The following is a 10,146-nucleotide window of genomic DNA, read 5'->3' as shown; positions in this document are numbered from 1 at the left end:
GAGGCACTACTTCACTGCCAGGGTGGCTAGGATCTGGAACCAACTTCCAAGAGAAGTGGTGCTGGCTTCTACCCTGGGGGTGTTTAGGAGGACGCTAGATGAACACCTTGCTGGGGTCATTTGACCCCAGTAATCTTTGCTGCCATAGCAGGGGGTCGTACTCGATGATCTGCTCAGGTCCCTTCTGATGCTACAAACTATGAAACTATGAAACCTGATTGGGCACATGGACTGGATTCATGTTATGCACTAATGAGGCCATGTGGCATGCAGCTCCTGTTGCTTACAAGTTGGACAGCCCTGAACTAGATGAACCTAAAAGTCCCTTCCAGCCATATGATCCTATTATTCCATAGGATGCAAATGTTAAGCATTTCCATTTACTTTCTGCACTTTACATGTGTACTTAATTATTTAAAATTAAGGCATATACCGGTCTACATTATACTGGGTGCATCTACACGAGACACTACTGTGTGGTCATTACTGCGCTTGTTTGTACAAGTACTTGTTTATACAAGCACTAAATACGTGTGCAGTAACCACTGCACAGTAGTAGTAGATGCTCTCTCAGTACTAAATACAAGTTTTAAATATATGCATAGTAACCCGAGTTACTATGCTGTAGCACTGACAAATGCCCTTTTTGTGACGCTACTGCACAGTACTGTTGCAACATAGTTTTTGCCACGTGATGCTACCGAGCAGTAGTATTGGGCTGCTGTGCAGTCAACATCTCATGTAGATGCATCACTATCATCTTTGGGAGCTGAAGACAAACAGGAACTATTTCTTCTTCATTCTTATAATTTATTTTGTCACCAGAGTCTAGAGTTTAATTAACAAAACTCTTAGGCCTAAATGTTGTAAAATTAAAGTCAGATATGGACTATATCTAAATGAAGCATGAACTATGATGACAGGGTAAGGCTTCAGTAGGAGTGCACAGCCAGACATAACACTTGAACTGTTGTTATAATCTCACTGATTTGGAACTGGTTCACCGTTGGCCCAGTTCAGGGGTGTCCGCATGCACACTGCCAAGCGTTCCAAGGAAAACAGTCACCTTTGAGGCCCTGCAGTGCTGTCAAACTGCCACCAGTGGGTGGTATCTAATACCCAGCCCAGCATGCCTCTCAGTGGTAAGTGCCTAGTTTCCCCACTGTTCCCCAGGAAGGGAAGGAACACCCTGATGGGCTGGATGTGAAGGAAGAGCAAGAAGATGACGTCAGTTGCCCATAATTGCAATTTTCTGATCTCCCTTCTCACTAACATTGAGTTCAATAAAAAGCAATTGAGTTCAATACAGATCATTCCTACATTTTACCAAAACTGGTATGATGGTACCCTGTTTGACTGAGTGTGCCCAGGAATGTGTGTGTTTGAGGGGGGCTGCCTAGACCCTTGATTCTGGATTCCCAGGGTGATGGGTGTTCTGGGGCTGCCCAAACATTTGTGCCTTTGACAAGCACTTTTCCCCAAGCCATTCATCAATTTACTTCAATTCCTGGCAACATACCAGGGTTTGATGCATCACAAGCTGATTTGGGGGTGAACGATAAACATAGAATATTTTTTTCAGCTGTGGCTGCACCACAAACTTGCCATGCCTGGCATCAGTGAACACAAACATTCTGCATTTCTCCACTCAAGCCCCCTTCTGAATTATAAACAGTGGCCATGTTCACATACCATGAGGGGAAGCTGGTTAATGCCAATTCAAATTACCTAATTTATCCATCCATTGTGCTGTCTAGACACTGCTATGCTGCTTCCATTCTGAGAGGCAGCTCACATAGGGTGGCATAGCATGTTTCAAGGATGTACTGTTTAGCATGGTATATTTGCCATATTGATATGTCCTTCCTATATGTAATTAATTTTTCATCTGTACATAATGTTAGCTTGTCTTTAATTTTCAGTTACTGGCTACCTTTTAGTTGAAGTTCATAATGGTGTCTGTTATAGCCTTCTGGTATTTATTTTATATGTGTCAAATGCCACCTTGTGGTCATTATGTAAAATGATGTGTATTCTGATGATCAATTTGGTAAACCAGAAATACTCAACTAAAAATATCTTCAGGGGCATCTGAAATATTAAGCATGGAAGTTTGGTCAGATCCCAGGCTTAACATTTGCTTTAAACTTTACACATATCAAATCAGAATTAGTCTACATGTAGACCTGCAATCTGTTTTCCTTTTTTCCCCACTGTAGCAGTAAAAAGGCAAAACACAATAAAATCCAGGGTATAAATCCTTCTTCCATCGCTAAATACAAACATCAACAAAACGCCCTGGAGAGTGTGCCAAGACCATTTTTGGGCTGGATCAGAACTAAATCCATTGATCACTTCTAAGGCTTATTCAAACCAAAGGCTTAAGTTCAATGGCACTGAAATCTTGTGAGTTGTTCTGAGAGTTTAGGGCATTTTTACATGAGCTCTGGGGATGGGGTTACTTTAATTAGAGTGCCCACCGTGTCTCATGTAGATACATGCTTCAAAATGGTAGCAGGGGTGCTTTAACTAAAGCTCATCAAATGAGCTTTAATTAAAGCACCCCTGCTACCATTTTGAAGCGTGGGTATGCTGATACATAAGATGCAGAACCTGCTGGAGCATGCTAATTAGCAAGCTCCAGCAGACTCACTTAATCATAATTACAGTATATCAGAGCAGCCTCCCCACACATCTACAGGCACTCTGTAGGGCACGTTCACATATGCAAGCATGTACGCTTGCAGCAGCTTAAATAGAAGTGGTGCAAATTTGAGCTGGGGCTTTTTGCCTCAGCGCACATGCCCAGACATGCACTTTGGTGTGGGGCAAATTGTGCCACTTGGGACAAAATAACCTTGCCTGTCTCTTCCTGGATCTGCAGCCAGGGGGAGCTAGAGCCCAGGGATAGCACCTGTGCTGTCCCCAGCAGTATAAAAAGCTGCCTTGTCCTGGCCCCATCAGTATAAAAAGCTATCCTGGCAAGTAGCTTAGGGCTACTCACTCTCAGGAGCTTCTGGGGGAGAGGAGCTGGGAAGAAGTTGGCCACACCCCTTCCTGTCCCAGGCTGTTGTTGCTGCAAGCTTGGTCTGAGGAGCTTCTGGGGAGAAGATAGCCAGGCCCTTTTCTGCTTCTGGCTACTGCTAGCTGCTGGCTTGGTTTCGGAGCTTTTGGGAGTGAATTGGCTGCACCCCTTCCTGCCTTGGGCTGCTGCTGCTATTTCTGCCCCCCCTCAATGGGGGGGGTCTCTGCTACATGCTGTTGCCTCCCTGTGGGGAGGGGTCCAATGCACTGCAGCACACCTCAGCACCACACCCCAGCTGCTGCACCCCTGTTCTGGCCTGCTGCTCAGCCTGCCACCAAGCTGTGGTTGGGGGACAGCCTGGGGAGGGAACCTGCACTGCCTGTAGGCCTCTTCTCCCCCACCATCACTGCTGGAGCTTAAAGATGCCTTGCCTGTGCCAGCTGCCTTGGTAGGCCACCCTGACCTTCACCTCCACTTTCACCAGAGTGGCTGAACTGACTGGCTCCCCCCATCCCTGCTGCTGCTGTTTCTGCTGCTGTCCCCTCTCAGGAGAGGGGAAGATTCCCTGCTGCACCACCTGACATCACACCTGCACTGGATTACTTCTTAATTGACTGACTGCTCCTGCCTTCCCCCACTGCATCTGATCCTGCTTTGTCTTCCTGCCTACTGTTCTGCTGCTGAGCACCTGGCTGGATGCCTGAGGGGGTTCTGGACACATCTTCAACAAACAAAGCCCCTCCGCTGCTCCAGCCATCTTTTACATCTGCCTCAGCAGCCTTCTCTGTGTTCTTCCCTTGCATGGTAAGTTCTGTGGTCCAGTCCCCTTGCCCTAGTGTTGTGTGGTTGAGTAAGCCAGCTTGAGTTTCCCCAGCCTCTGTGTGTGTGTGTGTGTGTGTGTGTGTGTGTGTGTTCCCCCTCCCCCACAAGCTCAAAGCATAGGCCTCCTGTTTTTTTTTCCTGTGGGGCTGTAGCTCAGTGAGGGGGCAGGGGAACCACAGCTGTGGGGAGACCTGAAGCCAGGGGACCTGGACCCTCCACCACTGGTTCTTCCAGTGTGGGCAGTGGGGTCCCCTTTCTAACACTTACCTGTAGGCATGGGGTGAAGTGCCATCTGCCCAAGTGGGAGAACCTGCACTTTGAGACTTGAGTTGCAGGCCTGGCTCAGGTAGCCCCCCCCCCCCCAAGATCGTGGCTGCCTCCTACTTTCACAGCAAGGGGGTCTTTTTCCTTGCCTTGGATGCTGCCGCAGAAAGTGACTTGTGGTGGAGGGCCTGTAGAAGAGTCGGGGACCAGGCTCTTCTGGTCCCTCCCTATATCCCCAGTTGGGCCCTGCTCCCCCAGCTCCAAACTTGGGGAAGAGTTCTCTCTCTTACTGGGGGGACAAGACCCTGGCCTCTGCCATGTGCACTCTTTCTGTCACCAGGTCATGATCCAGCTGGTGGTAGGAGTGCAGCTAGAGGCTGACGGGTGCCTGGCAGTTCCTAGTGAGGATTTTCTATACACTGGGGGACCTGCAGTGCTTCTGGTGCTGTGCTCTGGGGCATTTGCATCATAAGTGCCCCATGGGCCAGGCAGGAAGGGCATCCATGGGTCCCACTTGCAAGAGGGGTGCCCCTACCACTGGCGCCCCCCCTTAAGTCCCCTGGCACTGCAGCCACACCTACGAGCCCCCCATGAGCTCAAGGGACCCCAACCCCAATCAAGTTAGGTGGAGTTTCAGGGAGGGCAGCAGCAACCAGGGGGGAAAAAGGGAGCAGGGCCCCCCTGCCTCTAGCTGTGACTCACCCCTGAACCCTCATCTTCTCCTACTGGAGGCTGTGCAGAACCTGAGGACCACCCCATGCGTGAGTGGGTGCAGGTCCCCTCTGGGCATAAAGGCAAGAAGAAGGCCTGGGCACAGCTGTAGCCCTCTAATGTAGAAGACTCCTTTTTCCCCCTCCCAAAACTACCACATGGCAGGAAGGAGTGGCCCAGCCTCCAGAGGCCTCCCCAGCTGTGCCTGACACCCCACTGTTGGGAAAGATCATATGGGTGATCCCCGTGGAGGAGGTTTCAGGGCTGCTAGACAGGTTTGAACAGAAGCCCATGGAGGAAGCCCCTCATTCTGCTGACCAGGGCCTACCCTCTGAAACCATGGGTGCTGAGGCTGAGGCCTACCCAAAGGAAGGCCCAGGAGTGGAGCCTCTTCCCTCTGATGATCTGGGCGATTACAGAGGCCCTGGGATTCACTCCAGTGAGTCCTGAGGGAGGAGGTCCCCTTTCTCAGGACCCCAAGGCAGATGCCAAAGCCACCCCAGTGCCTGACAGGTCTCTTCCCTCCCCCTCTCAGAAAAACCTCACCTCTAGCCTGCTCCATAGTTCTGCAACAGAGTGGGTTATGGGTCCCCTAATAAGTAGGCTGATCTTGTTGGGGACCCTGCACATGTCTCATCCCCACCCTTACCTCCACCCCCTATCCCAAGGGGCTGCAGAGCTTTCCCAATCTCAACCAGAGTCTTAGCAGACTTGGAGGGTTCAGATGGTGCCTAAGGAGCTCTCTGAGCCCCAGGACCAGGAGAAGGATGTCCTGGTTTGCTAGTGCACCAGGAGGGCCTGTCTTTCACCCTCCTATCCCTGGACCAGGAGAAAGCATTTGACAGGGTGGATCATGGGTACCTCATGGCATGCTTCGGGCCCCGCTTTGTGCGGGCTCTCCAGGTGCTGTACGCCTCTGCAGAGAGTGTTTGGTCAAGTTCAGCTGGACCCTGGTGGAGCCAATCCCATTCAGGAGAGGGGTACACCAAAGCTGCTCTCTGTCAGGCCAGGTACATGCCTTGGCCCTGGATCCCTTCCTCATTCTCCTGTGGAAGTGGGTGGTGGGGTTGATGCTCTGAGATCCAGTGGTATAGCATATGCTGACAATGTACTCCTCATGGTCTAGGACTCGGGTGATCTGGCACAGGTGGAGGCCTGCCAGGCATTATGCTCGATGGCTTCCTGTACCCAGGTCAACTGGGTCAAAATCTTTGGCCTGGTGATGGGTGGCAGGTGGGCTCACTCCCATCTGCACTGCACAGGATCCGTTGGAGTATGAGCTCACTGCTGTACTTGGGGGTCTACCCTTCCCCACCAGAGAACTGGCACCAGCTGGAGGCAAGGGTGGTAGAGCAGCTCTGGGCATGGGCAGGGCTCCTGAGATTGCTGGTGCTGAATCAGCTGGTCCTGTCCATGCTCTGGCACCCATTACAGACCCTGCTTGTACCCCCTGAAGTGCTGGAGGGACTCCAGAGATGGGTGTTGGAGTTTTTCTGGCTGAGACAGCACTGGGTTACTTCAGAGGTCCTGAGGCTCGCCTCATGGGAGGGTGGCCAGGGCCTGGTTTGCCTTCACGGTCAGGCCTTGGCTTTCCACCTTCAGGCCCTGCAGCAACTGCTATATGGTGTTGGTAGCCATGCAGCATGGGGCTACCTGGGGCACACTTTCCTTTGCCACTTCTGGGAGCTCTGATATGACTGGCAGCTCCTCAGTGTGCAGGGCTTCTCCCTGCAGGACCTGCGAGGACTGACAGGTTTCTACCAGGACCTCCTCTGTGCCTAGAGGCTGGTCTCCACCTCCAGGTCCCCTGCAACAGTCACCCAGGGTGCTGACCTGCTCATCAAACCTCTCCTCTGGAACCCCCAGCTGGAGGTGCCAATGGCAGAGGTGCCTCTGTTACAACACATGTTGATCCTGGCTGGTGTCACCTGTATTGGAAACCTCTTGAACTACGATAGTTGGGAGTGGGTGGACCCTACTGCACATGAGTCTACCTATGACACATGCAACCTGCTGTCTGGTCTAGGAGGTGAAGTCTTCCCTACCACCTGATGCTCTTGCTTTTGTTGACCAAGGCCTGTGCAGTAGTGCTTCCCCCCTCTACTAGAGGTTGTTGTGGGGCTGGTGCCTTACTTGGCTTCACAGCACTCCCTGCTCCACCACCTGAGTTGGCTGGAGGACACCAGACTAGTTCGCTTTTCCACCGTTCATCGCCACCACCTCTACGTGCTTGTGCACCACACTGTCAGTCAATCATGCCACCTTTGCATCCCACCCAGACACCAAGGCTCAGCGAGGGCATGGCTCAGACACCAGACGACCTGCTCAGTGAGGGCATGGCTGGGACACCCCAGTGGCCAAGTCTGTACTCCACCCTCATCCCATGAGCCACTGGGCACCTCATCTGGCAGCTCCTCCATGGAGCTGTTGCCGCAAGCATGTATGGGATGAGCTTCATGAACACCCCCATCTCCTGCCCCTTCTGCAGGCAGAGGGAGACCCTGGCACACATGATCCTGAAGTGCACCAGGCTGTAGCCCCTCCACCTCCACAAACCTCCTTTTGCCCAAAGACTGCAGGTCTACTTTCCTCTCACTTGTCTGTGCATATTTCTGGGCAGAGCACCAGTTGACGGTGTCCACTGGCTCCTTGGATGCCTTTGAGGGCTGGTGGGTGTGGCCTGGGGGGCTCTGCTCTGTGTTCTCCTCTGGAGAACTTCTTTTCATATTTTGATCCTATGACCCCCACACCACTCCTACCATTTTCTCCCTTAGTTGTCCCACAAAGAAAAAAAAAAAAATTAGTTGCATCTTTGAAACTTTGGCCCCACACAGTAGTGGGGGTATTAGTTAACTAGGTGGGTCTTAAGGCCCATGATCTCTGGAAGATACAAGTAGACAAGAGCTTCTGGGGCCCAGCCAATTGGTACCTGGAAAAACTACCTCTTGCGTCAGCTGGACTGCTTAAGCAGCTCTGAGAAAGTCCAATATGTGTGTGTGGCGATACACCACAGACTGCTGAGTACCTCCTCATGTGTGCAGCATGCCTGGATACTCAGGATGAGGACCTGGCAAGCGTCAACAATAAAGCAGTTGTGTGGCTCTAGATGGGGAAATGAAGTAAATGAGAAAAGAAGTTCACTTTGGGTTTATAAATATCTAGATGTATTCTGTGTTTCAAAACCCATCAACATTTCTCAGCCAAGAAACTGTAGCTGTAGCGAGGGCCTTGACTGCAATCAAAATAGCGGTGGTGTAGCTTTGTTCTTTTAAAATTTCTAATTAAAAAAACCAAAATGATTTCATTGTGGAACAATGAATAATTAGCTCATAGCTAGCAGTACAAATTAAATATGCACATCTTCCAACATAGAAAAATAGAACATAACCTTTAAATCTCATAATCCTATTTTATAAAGAAAGTAGTATCTTCGCCACCTGGGACTTTGAATACAAAGGGCAATGTATTCAAAACATACGTTCTAACAAGAATTCCCTTTCTGTTATCCCAACCTCCTTTCTGCTAAAACTCATCTGGCAAAATATAACCACTGCAAATCAAAATTAAAGAAATATTAAATATGAAGGATGAATGTACTCTAGCTGCTTCTATGTCCTCCCTGCCCTTGTGTTCCCTCAGGTGCAAAACTTTCTGAGGGGACCTATAGCAGGCTCTCAGCTCTTGGCTGTCTGCCTGTCCCAGCCTCTCATGCTCTCCCTGAGAGCTTAACTGTCCCCCCTGAGGTCTCTCTGGCACTCTCTCTCTCCCTGGCTCATTTCCATATGAGTCCTCTTAACTTCTTGTGGACCACCTATTTATCTGGATCAGCTGGCCCAGTAATCCTGGCCAGCCTGTAATCAGGTTTCACTGGCTGCAGTTGGGCTATAGTCCTTGCAGACTGTCCCTAGTTTCCTTGAGCTGGCAGGCTGAGACACCACTACAAAGGTTTAGAGTTGCCCTATAAAAAGGCACATTGTCTAAAGCAGGATGCCAGTGTATGCAAAGATCACTGTCCCTTCACTCCCATCCTACTTCAGATCTGGGGCCTTACAATTTATCTGTGGGAAGCAAGGAGTAAATAACTACTTTTTAAATGTAAAAATGAAACAAGATTTTTTTTAAAGAAAAGGCTTCATCGTAAAAGCAATAGGGGGTGATAAGGGTGGGTGATTTGTAAGAATACATTGAACTAGTAGAGGAAGGAAGGAAACAGTACTCTTATATAAAGAGTTCAGATTATGGTTAGTATGGGATGGTTTGCATAGGGGCAATCCTGCCTAAAGCAGAAAGTTGGATTAGGTGACCTCTGGAGGTCCCTTCCAGCCTTATTTATCTACATTTGTATGAAAAAAAAAAAAAAAAAATGGAATAGAGTCAGACAAGCACACCAGAACTGTAAACAACCATGTAGGTTGTCGTTGTATCCTGGGCCTCCCTATAACCGCTTCCCTCCCTTCCCTACCTTGTTGGCTGAAGTCTGCTTTAAGAATTCACTTGTGCAAACTGCTGATCACTCTGACTTTATCCAGCCAGCACTTAATACCTTGCATTGACTTCACTGGGACTACTCACCTGCTTAAGGGCTTGGCACAGTAGGTCAGAGTGCTCAGCATTTTAAAGGACTAGAGTGCAAGTCCTTTTGAGGCAAAGTCTCTGCCTTTCCATTTGTCTCTAATTTACTTGGTGTATTTTGGGTCTTGCTTTAATATAAGCATGTTTAAAGTATTTTATTGTGAGTGACAGTGCCTTTACTAGTCATTATGAGTCATCCTTGTAATTGCTAAGTAAATAATTGTAACTGAAGCAGAACCTTACTGGTATTTTCAGTGGTATAATGAGGGAGGGGTGACTGGGGCAACCATCCTCCAAGCACCAATTTGGCAAGGGGGAGTGTGACAGGAGTGCCTCTACTGGAGTCTGTCTATCAGTGACTCTGCCCTCCTGTTATGGGCCAACCACCTGCCTTCTTGCCTGCCATGCCTTGATCTTAATTAAGGAATGGTTGTTAATTAGCAGGAGGCTGCCCATTTATTTGTCCCAGTGCCAGGGGGCTCTATCTGCTGCTCCTTTTCCTCCCCTACACTGCAGCCCAAGCCTCACAGATGATATTCATAGATGCTAGGGTCGGAAGGGACCTCAATAGATCATCAAGTCCGACCCCCTGCATAAGCAGGACAGAGTGCTGGGCCTACATTACCCCAGCTAGATACACATCCAACCTTCTCTTGAAAACCCCCAGGGTAGGGGAGAGCACCACCTCCCTTGGGAGCCCGTTCCAGACCTTGGCCACTCGAACTGTGAAGAAGTTCCTCCTAATATCCAAT

The sequence above is a fragment of the Crocodylus porosus genome, unplaced genomic scaffold (assembly GCF_001723895.1).
Source record: "Crocodylus porosus isolate Cpor-Errol unplaced genomic scaffold, CroPor_comp1, whole genome shotgun sequence".
Lineage (NCBI taxonomy): Eukaryota > Metazoa > Chordata > Crocodylia > Crocodylidae > Crocodylus > Crocodylus porosus.
The sequence above is the reverse complement of the archived record's forward strand: the minus strand, read 5'-3'. Positions refer to the sequence as shown.